The sequence below is a fragment of the Mauremys mutica genome, chromosome 1 (assembly GCF_020497125.1).
Source record: "Mauremys mutica isolate MM-2020 ecotype Southern chromosome 1, ASM2049712v1, whole genome shotgun sequence".
Classification (NCBI taxonomy): domain Eukaryota; kingdom Metazoa; phylum Chordata; order Testudines; family Geoemydidae; genus Mauremys; species Mauremys mutica.
This window is the reverse complement of record NC_059072.1, coordinates 119896928-119910117: the sequence shown is the minus strand read 5'-3', so window position 1 is coordinate 119910117 and position 13190 is coordinate 119896928. Positions and strand designations below refer to the sequence as shown.

The following is a 13190-nucleotide window of genomic DNA, read 5'->3' as shown; positions in this document are numbered from 1 at the left end:
TCTGGAAACAAGAGCTAGATTTATTAACCTGGGTGTCACTGGCACACTGGAGACACTGCAGCCCATATTGCAAGTGGCATGAGGCCACTGTGGACAGAAAAAACATCTGTAATGCTGGCCAACTGGCCACAACTTTGTTTAACAATACACTTAGAGCAGAGGTGGGCAAACTACAGCCCACGGGCCACATCCGGCCCAGCCCTTGAGCTCCCAGCCAGGGAGATTAGCCCCCGGCCCCTCTCCCGCTGTCCCCTCTCCCCCACAGCCACGCTGCTGTGCGGTCAGCGCGGCTTGTGCCCACCCGCCCACCTTCCAGGCTTTCCAATAAGCCTGTCCTGCCACTCTGAGCGGCATGGTAAGGGGGCAGGGAACGGGGGTTGGGTAAGGGGCAGGAGGTCCCAGAAGCAGTCAGGGGACAGGGAGCGGTTGGATGGGGCAGAGGTTTGGGCGGGGGGGGGGCAGCGGTCAGGAGACAGTGAGCGGGGGGGGTTGGTTAAGGGGGTGAGGTCCTGGGGGGGTCCCAAGAGGGGGCAGTCAGGGGATAAGGAGCAGGTGGGGTTGGATAGGGAGTGGGGTCCCGGGGGGGTAGTCAGGGGGTGGGAAGTAGGAGGGGTGGATGGGGGCAGGGGCCAGGCTGCTTGGGGGGAGGGGGGACACAGCCTTCCCTACCCGGTCCTCCATACAGTTTCACAACCCCAATGTGGCCTTCGGGCCAGAAAGTTTGCCCACCCCTGACTTAGAGTAACCCTCCGACAGAGTAACTCCTGTGATGCAATCACTCCTGGCAACAGCAAAGAATAGGGGAGTTCCCCAGTCTTCCATCATTCTCCCTGATGGTGACTCTGGTTCAGAGCCTCTTAAATACTCTGGGGCATGGCCAATCCACTGGGCCTATTTGAGTGCTTGGCCTGTCGGAGCAGAGATGCAGAGAATAGTATTATGAATTACAAGGCCTGTCGGAGCAGAGATGCAGAGAATACTATTATGAATTACCAGCAAACTTCATAAAACCTGAGCTGTCACTGGATTTAAACAACCTGAACTAACCAGGTTAATCGTCCCCTGGAACAATTCTGCTGCTCAGGCCTTTCAGATGTGATGCTGCAGGTGAAAAAGCCTTTCTTCACCTCCTACGCACCCAGGCATAAATCTGCAAACATTATTTATGCTGCAGTCAGACTCAGTTTGAGCCTTTTGCTGATTTCCTTCTTGTTTCCTCAATCTCAGGTCACCTGAATTCCTTGACAACCTGTAAGGATGAATTGAGCACAAAAAATTGTTTAGGAACATGTGAATCAGTGACCAGGCTGGTCTGATGTTTGTATGAAAACTTAAAGGAAAGTTAAACAAACATATTTCAGTGTCCCAAAACGTATGGCAACATGCACCACATTGGCTTGGAAAAGGGGGTCAATGATTCAAAATCTGGCCAAAAAGGGACTTGCTGCTCTCCCCTCCCTCCCTTTAAAAAAAACCAAACACAAAAAACAAAACATAGTAAATGAAGCACAGGGACTTTTTTCATGGTGCATCCTCTAAAACGTGGATCAGTTACCTGAAACGTCTACTGATCCAGGTTTAGCTGTATACTTGTCCAATCCCTTTGTTGCCTCAGTTTTAAAACATCGTAACACAACATATTTGGAGACCATCAATACTTAAGACTAATAGATTTTACAGCCAGAAAAGACCATTCTGATCCTTCAGTCAGATCTCCTCCACAAAACAGGCCACAGAAGCTTGCCCAGTAATTTCTGTATCAAGTCCATAACTTTTGTTTGGCCTAGGGTGACCAGATGCCCTGATATTATTGGGACCATCCTGATATTAGGGGTTTTGTCTTAGATACACAATTATACTCTGCCATTCCCTTCTCCCCCCACTCCCCAAAAAAGTGTCCCGATTTTTCACACTTGCTATCTGGTCACCCTAGTTTGACCTATGGCGTAAATCAATACATACTTAGGGATCTCTATATGCTTAATTGCATGCTTGAATAAGCACAGAGAGCTGCACTTTTGAATAATGAACCTTTTTTTTTTTTAGTCCAATCCTCCAGCCCTCTCTCAGACAAACTGAGCGCTGGAGCAAGCGATGTGGTATTAAATGTAAAGTGTTATGCATTGCATTTTGGTTTTTTATTGTTATTTTTGCAATTTTATCAATTGTTTATTTAATTTATTATTTTACAAATTACGCATTTGATTATATAATTCAAAAAATTTAAATTAATGCTCATCTTCCATAACATAAGATTTTAAAAAGGCTCCACTTCAGCAAAGTACTTCACCAACTTTAAACACTTGCTTCATCTGGACTGAAGTGCTTAAAGTTAGGCATATTCACAAGTACATTGGGGCCAAAATCCCTGAACAGACATAAAAATACATCCAAACTCTGTGCTCTGCTTCTGGAAACTTTATTCCCTCTTTACACACAGTCAAAACCTGACAAGAGCTCACTGTCAGATTATGCAGGAAATCTGCAAGTTTCACCAAGGTGTGATCTTATACTTTTTCACACATTATTGTATCATGCCGTGCCAGAACACTAATGTATGCACAGTTCTAAAATAACTCATTTTATTACAGCACAACACTGAAAACCATACTAAAAACCCAATCAGCAGAGCTCTAGAGATTTGTTCCTCCCTCACTTGAAAATAGATAAAGGGTCACAATTGCCTTTCTTACCAAGAAGGGGGATGGGGAGGGGGAGGGAAACCAGATGCCACAGACTCTCATCATTCCAAATCTTTTTAACGGAACTCTGGTGGTGTCAAATTGGTCTTTGGTCACAGTGTGACGGGACAATGGGATTTAGTAAAATTTAATCAATTTGCAAAACTAGAAATATATTTTTTCTTCTCTCAAATTTGAAACCAACACTTTTTTTTTTTTGCTGGCCTACTTTCTTTTAAGTTGCTTTAATTATTTATGAAAACGCAATAATGCATTACTTTGCTGTGCAAATGTTGAGAAGGAGATAGTATCTCTTTCAAGCGAAGATAACATATGTGGTTATACAGGGGTTTATTTAAAGATATTTTGCAGGTAATACTTTCATTTCTCCGCTCCTTTTTGTGGGCGTGTGTGTGTGTGTGTACTTGATTGAATAAAAGAAAACAAACACATGTATAGCTCTATAGAAGAGCAACACATGGTCAGCTGGACCAAAACATTAGCTCTCTCGGTGTCTCACTCTCTCAATACATATAAAGTATAACAATAAAACTAATCAGGAAACAGTATAAGGGGATGAACTAAAGCCCACTGAAGTCAATAAAAAGGATACCCTGGGTCTTGAACTGTAACCAGAGGGTGGAATCCTGGTTCCATGGTAATCAAAGAAACCAATAGCAAAACTCCCATTGATTTCACCCAGAGGCTGGCATTTTCAAAGCGACTATGAGAGTTATTCTCTCAAATCCCACTGAATTCCAACAGTCATTGGGTGTCTAAATCCCCCAGGTGCCTTTGAAAATCTCAGGCAGAGGTGAGCTGTGATCCATATCATAGACAAATTGGGGGTTCAACTTTTACAGGCTCTGATCATGCACTCACTGAAATTAAAAGCAAAGCACCTGTTGACTTTACTGGGTTCAAAACTAGGCCCCTAATGCCAGTCTTGCAGCCAACGGACATTTTGGGCGTTTCATGACTGTGTGCTCATAATATAGACAGAGTATTGGCCTAAGGGGAAAATGACCAGCAAGTACTACTAAATGAACACTGACATTTAAACATTATATAAAGCAAATTGGTTTCCCTAAAAGTATTTATTTTTTTTAATTTGTGTGTGGTGGGGGAGGGGGTGTTTCACTCTGTTTTCTTGGTTATATTGCAATCTCTTCTAACGCCAACTATGTAAGACGGCCCCAATGTTATTCCTCTGAGCCCAATTCAACACAAATTCCACATGGCTTCTGCAACCACTGCAGCCTCCCACTCACACCATCTTTCAGAGCTCATGCATCACGGATTATCACATCAGAAAGTTTCACTGAATCTACCGCTCCTATTATTCACCACAGCTTTAAAAACTTGGAAGTCAAATGTTCAAAAATGCAGAAGTGACTTAGGAGCCTGAGTCTCCTTTTTAAAAAAACAAGTGTCAGCACGAAGCACTTGTGGCCCTGAAAGTCAACATGATGAAGTGCTTAACTCCCTTTTGAAAATTTTACCTCTAGGCCTTAATTCAGGAAAGTGCTTAAGCAAACAGCTTAACTTTTAGCATGTGCTTACATGTTTTGCTGAACTGAGAGGCTTAAGCATGTTCTTAAAAAGTTAAGCACACACTAAATGCTTCACCTAATTAGGGCCTTAGAGCAGTTTTTGCACAACTCATGTGCTATATTCTGGATCAATTTATGGTGGGAGCAAAAATTCAGAAGTGTTTTAAGTCATCTTTGTTTGGAATGAGCAAAACGTATAAAATATTCTTATCTAAATCAGCGTATTAGGGTTCATGATTTTAAGAGTAAACATTTTTCCTCCTATGACTGGTAATAGAATAGGATTTTGAAATTAAACACAGCCAGAAGAAAAATACTACATGGATTTTAAGACATTTCAACCCCCCTATGCAAAGGAGACTTTAAAATAAGCCTTATTGCTAATTTTATATATATCATATGCAGAATATTCTGCATATAAGTCCTGTTGATATTAATGGCATTTTATCCAAATCTGAGCCATTTTCCCTGAATACAACTTTTTTAAATTTAGAATTTCCCTCAACTTTCCCTTTATTTTATTTTTTTTAAAAACACTTTTCCCACTTTGATACTTCCAGCTAGGAGTTGCTTTGAAAAGCTGAATTTTTGTGCTGATAGAGGATGATCAATAGGGAGCGCTTTTGCATCAGAAGGAGCAAGATTATTTTCCTCTGTCTCATTTAAAGCATATCATCCATCTCTATCATCTGAGGGCTTCTCTGTGACCTATGTGAAGTGAGGTGATGACCTCATTACAGTTCCTGGTGGAAAAATAGTTCAGACCACAAAAACCACCAAACTGGTTGCCTTTTTAGCAATATCATCAGATAATTCAAGGAAGACGTTTCCGACCCAGCAAATCACTTAAGCATATGCTTAATTTTAAGCATGTAAGCAATCCTACAACCATGTGCTTAACCAGAAGCACATACTCAAGTGTTTTGCTAGATCAGGGCCCACATGGGTAGGGAGGGCTGCACTCCCTTCTTATCCCTTGAGTTGCTCCCTGCAGATCGAATTGAGATGAAGCAGTGCACATCACACACTGTTGCTGCATGTTTCAGGCTGATTGAGGCCTTCAGTTTCCAGAATTGTTTATCCATTGCTTTTCACAAGCACTAAATTCACATGTATATATATGTCCAACAAAATTTCCTCGTTTGTCATCTGACTTATGCAAGACTGAAGATGGTAGATTAATCCCTACAATTGCAGAATTTCCATATTATCCAAAATGTTACTCACCTAAGGCATCTCTGTTTATAGGAATGTCACAAGTACCTCCACTCCAGCTCTGTCTTTGTCGGATGTCAGCAGTGAGTATGAAACTGACGTCATCAACCCAAAACTGTCAGGTTTGCATGGAGAACAAAAAAGCTCATCCTAAATTTGTAGCTATCTAATGCATAATCCATGTTTGACACCTGGAAACTTCAACGTGCTCATCTTAACAACAACAACAACAACCTTTCTGCAGGATAGTTCACTTATATCTCCCTCCCTCGAAGGCTAGACTCTATTAATGTTCATTCCACAGAATCAGGACTATCCTGCCTCTAACTACAGTTTCTAAATGGGTGACAAATATAAAACCAGCCCCAAGCTCAAACAAGCACCAGTAGCTGCCATAAAACTAGATAATGTTTTCACCTCTCTTAGCCAAAAGGCCGAGAAGCGATCTTCTCCCAGATGTGTTTGAGTAACATATTGTATTAATGTGTTAGCTATTTCAGGGCCATTAACCATCCTTTTCTGATTCTTAAATAGTCTGCATACCAGGTTACAATTAAGCTGTAGTGGCATATATAGGTGACTTGAATTCAAGTATTTTATTATCCTGAATTTTCCTCTATTTATTATTTGATTGGTAGGACCTGATCCCACACTCCTTACCCAGGCAAAACTATGACTGACTTCCATATACAGAGGGTGGGGGCAAGATTTTCAAAATAACTAGTGAATGTGGGTGTCCCTCCTGAGACACTTTAAACAAGCCCGATTTTCAGGAAATGTCAAGCATCTGCCCTCTGAAAATTAGGCCTCTCAGGTGTCTCACACCGGGCACCAAAATCACTAGTCCCTTTTGCAAATCTTGGCCATTATATTTAGGGCTATATGGATACATCAAGATGTTGGCCTCAGCATCAGGATTTTAGACTGAAGTTAGTGAGAATTTTGCCTGAATAAAACACCCAGAATCAAACAATAAACAATCATCCTTCAAGTCCTAAAGAACAGATTACACCTGAAGAAATTTAGATCCCAGTAGTAACCTGGTACTTTTGAAATTATTTAAAGAAAATTCTTGTTTGGGGGGAATGGGGAAGAGGAGAAAGAAATGGGATAAACAGTTAGTTTAGACACATTACATACAAGATATCTTCCCCCAAAATAAACAGAAATCAGAATATGTCTTAAAATCACCTTGAAACTGCCTGATTTACAGTGGTTTTTAATGATCCCTGAGTTTTTCTGTTTAAATTTGCTTCAAGAAGCTTGGACTCCTGCTAAGAAGCAAGTTGCTGTTTCATTAAAAATTGTATCCCCCACTAAGAGAAACAATATCTCCATTCACTGATAGGGGATACTAAAACAGGGACAGGTATTGCTTTAAAAAAAAAATCTAGTTAACTTTTTAACCCATATATTCTTATTAAGTAAACATTTATTTAACTAGCTAACATATTATAACTATTTCCTGCAGGTTTTGCTTATATCAAAACTAAAGCATAACATAGGACTACCATAAACTGAAAACATTCAGATATTTGCATCAATTAGCTGTTTGTCCGAAAGTGGGTGAGATCTTACATCAATTTAAAAGGCTGCCCTCATAAACCCTATTCAAAGTTGCACTAGTTTAATTTAAAGATGTGATTTTAATCCAATTTAAATGAACAGTTGCAAAACACAGTGTGGATACTCAATCAATTTAAACCTGCCATATCTATTTATCTTTGTGCAGTGAGGAATCACTTTAAGCTACATAGATATACCAGATGCAGATCAGATTAAGAGTGCCCAAACTGTGTATTACAGTGGTTTAACTACATCTGTTTTTAAACACATTTAAAATTAAACTGGTGCAACTTCAAATATAGTCAAGGCCCCAGTTACTTCTGCTCAGGGCCCAATAATGTAAGTATCTCCCTAGTGAAATGACTAGCTGCACATTCTTTGTTTTAAAAGTTACCCCTTAACTGAGGCCTGATCCTGCAAAATGCTGAGTGCCTCTTGGGAGGTACTGAACACTCTCAAATTCCCAAAGGGGCACTCAGTCACCAACAGGTTTGGGAACTATGGCGCCAAACTTCCTGCATCTTAGAACAAACCAATATAGGACACAATTTCCTCAGGAGTTTGGCAACAATCATGCCAAGGATCAAAAGACCCTAATAGCAATGTATGATTTTGCACTGTATATGATTCTGTAGTTGTGTGAGGTTTTGTAGGTGGTAGGTGCTGCTTTAAAAATAAGTGTTGACCTATATTTTTCAGACAGTTTATTTCCTTGAAATATACATGGTTACCCTGGTCTTTAAACTCTGATCACCCCAAGCTGCCACCAGCTTCTCGAGGATTTCATTTAATTTAAAAGTACAACAGAGGGGTGAGGGAGGGAAGACTTTCTATTAAAGGACAATTCACTGAAGGGTCTTTTAGCTGAAAATTGTCAGCTCTGCTGAGGGCCAGTGGATCAAATTTAATGCTAACAAAGTGCTGCTGGTTGTGTGACTCATCACAGTAAGAGGTGGTGCTCAGGGCCACTCAAGTTCGATTTCTGGTGTTGTTTCTGGGTTTAGGAACTGTAACCTAGGTGAGCAAAGATTTGCTAGATATGTGATGCACCAGGCAAAATGGCATTCTTACAATCACTTGCCTCCCAAGTGGATGGAAAGCCAGCAGGAGATTAGTAATTGTCCTTGTGCCTCTGAAAATGGCCACTATTAATAGAGCCCAGTGTGGGTTACCTATGGGCCTCAGTCCATGCTTGAGATCCAAAGAAAAAATAGACAGAAAGACTGAAGCAGACTGAAGGTAGAGCTCTCAGAAATATTAAAGAACACCCTCCTCAGACTGTCAGGAAGCATATGTTTTCCGCAGACTGAAAAATAAAAGCGTGTGCGCTTTGGTAAGCAATAAGGAGAACTTGTGCAGACTTTGCATTTTACATATTGAGAAAACACCATATACACCTCTACCCCAATATAACGCTGTCCTCGGGAGCCAAAAAAATCTTACTGCGTTATAGGTGAAACCGCATTATATTGAACTTGCTTTGATCTGCCGGAGTGCGCAGCCCCACCCTCCCGGAGTGCTGCTTTACCGCATTACATCCGAATTTGTGTTATATCGGGTCACGTTATATCAGGGTAGAGGTGTACCTACACACAAAGAGGGTAAAGGAACCAGGAGACACAAAGGGCAAAGTGCTATAAGGATTACAATGAATCTTAAGTACTTCTAAGGTGCCCATCACTGAAGTAAGAAACTTAAAGGATCCAAGCTCCCTTAACAGCCTGTATAGGAGTGCAGAGTCTTAATCCTCTTCCCTGGGCAGGCTCTACCATATAACTCTATACACAATGTCAATGAATGTAGATGAATAATATCCTAATTAGAGATAGTCAGACCTAATATTTTGGTCTGGGTCTCCTCCTGAGCGCTCTCATTTCTCCCAAAATTTCCAGAGGGGTAGAGAGGGGAAGGCTTGGATTCAAATCTCCCAATCCTACAATTTTGGTCCCTGAATGGATCTCAATCAGAAAAAGAGTCTTTTCTGGACAGAAATCTCTAACAACTCGCAAGTTTTCAGCACCATTCTACCTGAAATCATCTCTGGTTCAAGCTCAAAAATCAATCCCTCACCTAAACTTAATCTGGATCTGAACATTACCACACAGGACTAACTCTCAGATGAAAAGATTAAATTGAGGTATAAAAGGAGAACCTGCAGTATGTTAAACAAAACCTACATTTTGTACAAGGTCACTCCAATGGTATAGGGCCCATCTTTTTTCAGACAAAGCTTTCAATGCCTTCAATGGATGTATCACCTTGCCTGTTCAAAGAACACAGGATTATTTATATGCAAAAGTAGGGAAAAGATACTTCACTGCTAACTGGAAAAATACTATTATAATAGCAATCTACTTAGAATGGTCAAAAACATTATAGCTTACAACAGCGCCACTGCAGTGTTTTGGCAAGGTTTTATTTTTCCTAAACTTTAGAAAACTTATTCCACTGAATGCTCTGTTTTTTTGGTTCATTCTCAAAATCCAGATCACAGCAGTTTATATCATTGTAGGTAGGAGTAACAAGGCAGAAACAAAGTTCCTATATACCTACAGCATTATAATACTGTCACTAGCACCAAATCAAACTTAATGCTACTCTTTTCCTTGTTATGCAGTACATACTGGTATTTAGCTAAACTACTTATAAACTTACTTGAAATATATTATTATTTTAGGATGTGTAACTGAAGAATTACTTTTTCCACAGTCCTGAATGTCAAGGAACTATCCAGTGTGAACAACACATCCAACATCTTAACTATATTGCTACTAACCAGTCTAAATGAGGCTGGCAAGTAAAATAAAAAATGTAATACATACATACATACATACATACATGTATATTGAACACTAGCATAGTTTCTCAATGTACAGATCTCAGAAATATCCCTTCCCATTTCAGCATTTATTACTAAACTGTCTGAATAATTAATTTGACTGAAAAAATGTTAAGCTACCTAAAACTCTTACCCCACCACTATAAGATCATGACACTAAGATTTATGTTTCCCTAACATGAACTCAAATTTATATAGGGGACATTTATATGTTTATAGTTTCCTTTCCAAAAGCATATACTCACTTCCATCATTTACAAAACTTCATATTAGACTAAACCAGCTATATGCACATGCACACACAATTGAACTGAGTTAACCTGAAATAGTGAATACATCTCTCAAATGTTAATTTGCTTACAAAAGATGATTGTGGCTTTAAAGTCTTATATTCCATATAGTGTAACACTCTGCCAAAACAGTTTAAGTTCAACAAAAAGCTCTGAGGCAAGGCTTCCATGCATAATGGCCATGTGTTTATCAGGTTTTCATGTTCAAAAATATGACATATACATACTATGCATTCACAAAATGCAACAAATTCATGTCAGCCTCTCTCTTTAAGAGCAGAAGAGTTCTATAAGACAAACATTTGGATATTACTATATCTAAATAACACATTGACCTCTCCCCTATAGTCCCAGTTAAGTATTTGTAAACTACGTATTTTACACAATGGATCCACTTTTTAGACAAAGATTAATTTTCTACCACGGGGAAGGACTAGGTGCTATTTAAAAAAACAAACAAACAGATATTGTACTCTGATTTTTATGAGGTAGGTTTCTGGAGAGAAAATACCAACAATTTACAGAGGAACTCTGAACAAAAGACTAAGAAACATCCCTCATTTACAAGAATTTGATTTAAATCTTAGCAGTTGATGTTTAGCTAGGTTGGTGACTGCAAATTATAGATAAATCAGGAAAAAACACCCAAGAAAGTTTCTTCCAAATGTCTACAACTGGCATGCAATGCCATTAATTTATCTGAAATCAAGCTTAAAGCTGAATTCTTTAAAAGAGAGCAAAATACATCTTTATGAAAAACTTTTTCCTAATTTTAGGACAATTCTAACTTCAGTTTCTCAAGAGTTAATAAAACACAAACAAACACACACGCACTTGGTATCAGACTCTCTTTAAAAACACTAGTTCACAGACGTCCTTCCTATAATCCTGCTGAATTCTATTTTTTTTTTTTACTGAAATGTTGAACGCCTACAAATCTTCCGCGTGTCTATTTCACTGGCCTGCTGTGTTTTTTTTTTAAATGCCTGAGGTCATTATTTATGAGCAGAAGGGAAACAAATCACTCAGACCCAGTCTGTTTGGAGATTCCCACACTTATTACCCAAAATCCCACTGATTTCTATTGGTTCTGCCCTTGATCACACTACAGTGCTGAGACTGAATGCAGTCCCTAGGGAACAATGATCATGTTCTTCTTGATAAACAGCTCTAGTTATTCTAGGATCACAGTTGGGTTAAAATAAAGTCCCTTACATTTCTGTAAAAAGTTGGCTGAGTTCACTCCCACCTCCAGTTTTGGAGGAAGGGGAACATTAGAACAATATGCGTGCATTGACTGACAGACCATATTTTTCTTTGATGTTTTCTTTTTGGTAGGAAAGCAGCTGAAATGACTGACCAAGAGCATTTAATCCATTTACCAGAGTCAGTCAATTTCTTAAGGAGCAATGAGGTTTGCAAACTATAAGGAACATGCTTACTGAAATATGTAACCAGTCTCTTTAGGCTCCTCTCCCACGCGAATGTGCCTTGCTCCCAGAGGATCGATACTCTGCAAACTGCAGCTAGCATAGGCAAACATTTCCAGACCCAATACGAGTTTAACTCTCCCGGCCTCCTGTTGTTTGAGCCCAGTGCAAGGGGGAGTTCTCAAGGCACAAGCCCTTAAAAGCGGCGCTGCAGTTTTCACTTTACACTCACACACACACAAAAAGGAGGAGGCAATTAAAATAATGTAAAGCTTCCTGTCTGCGAGATCCTCCAGAATCCTGAGGGATGAGCAATGTTCTTGCCACTCCAGGAGAGTTCCCTTCCCTGCCACCCACCCCCATACAATCAATGAAGGGGGATGGAAGGCGTGACAAGTTGCACTGAACTTTAGGAGGTGTGCAAGACCCTGGAAACATCCCACCAGTGTTGACGGATCGTCCTCAAACACCCCACCACTTACCCCCTTTCACTGAGGGGGGGGGGTGACTTTGCTCGTTTAGTTTCACACCCTCCCCAAAGGCAGTTGCCCCCTTTCTAAAGCCAAACGCGCCCCTTTCTCCTAAGCCCCAGCACCTTCGCCCCCTCCCCATCCAGCACTGAATCACATCCCCCCTCCTCGCCCCTCCAGCTGAAGCTGGGAACCAAGTGCTGAGTGGAGAGCAAGCCCCTGAGGCAAAGCTCTGTTGCTCTGGACATCTGCCCCCTTCCCACTATCCGCAACAAGCCAAGTTAAAACGGCTCTGTGAGAGCACCTACCCGGTCTCTTTAACGTCTCCTCTTGGCGTGGGATGCTAAGTGATACAGGGCTGGGGGGGAGAGGGGAGGGCACCGGAGGTGGGTATAGAGTTGATCTCTTCCCTTTGCGCTCTCTCTGTCTCTCTCTCTCAAGAACGAGGTGAAATCCCTTTGCTGGTCATGAGGCGGCTTCAGAGACAAACAACACAATGCGAGTGCAAATAACAAAAGGAAAAGAGAGCGAGAGAGAGAGACTGGCAACAGTGGGGGAGGAGAAGCTTTCTGTGCAATCTCCAGCCACCTCAGACACCCTGGAAAACGGGAGGGGGGGGCGAGAAAGGGTGAGGGGAATAAGTGGCGAGTCCCTCTCTCACTTCAGCTGTCTTCTGATCTTTCCTAAACAAACCCTGACCTCTTTCCTGAAGAGTCCCCCCCACGCTCCCAGTCCAGCCAAATACAGAGAGTGGAATTTGCTTTCGTCTGTACTGCTGCAGCTGAGTGTCTAGATTGTAAATAACACGCCGATTATTGACACCGGGCAAGGATTAAAACAAATCTGCCCCCCCACTTAAAGGAGCACTATAAATATGCAAACGGGGAGGGTGATTATCCCCCCACCCAGTTAACTTCTTCCCAATGCAGAAATGATTGCCGATGCCTGGGAAATGATTACCTGGTCCCCTTCCAGGAGGAGAGTCCGCTCCACTCTCTCTATTTGCTAAGAATAAACATCCGAGAGTTATCGTGTGGGTGCCTGTGTTTGTGTGTCCAAAGGAACCGCTTGTAATGCATGCAACTGACAGACCGGTGCAAACGCACAACACACACACAGTCTGAAGAGACCACTGCAGCCAGCCTC

The 13190-nt window shown here is 41.1% G+C and overlaps 1 protein-coding gene across 2 annotated transcripts in view; it reads right to left on the bottom strand.

Moving 5' to 3' along the window:
• The window catches only part of SOX5 (SRY-box transcription factor 5), a 918538-nt gene that overhangs the window by 832555 nt on the left and 72793 nt on the right, over positions 1-13190 (bottom strand). The window contains exon 1 of one of the 2 annotated variants that reach the window (XM_044993219.1): positions 12353-12799. The exons of the other annotated variant lie outside the window; for it this stretch is intronic. The gene's annotated coding sequence lies outside the window, so the exon portion shown is untranslated. Of the gene's footprint in view, positions 1-12352; positions 12800-13190 lie in introns of those variants that run through there. 2 annotated transcript variants of the gene reach the window in all.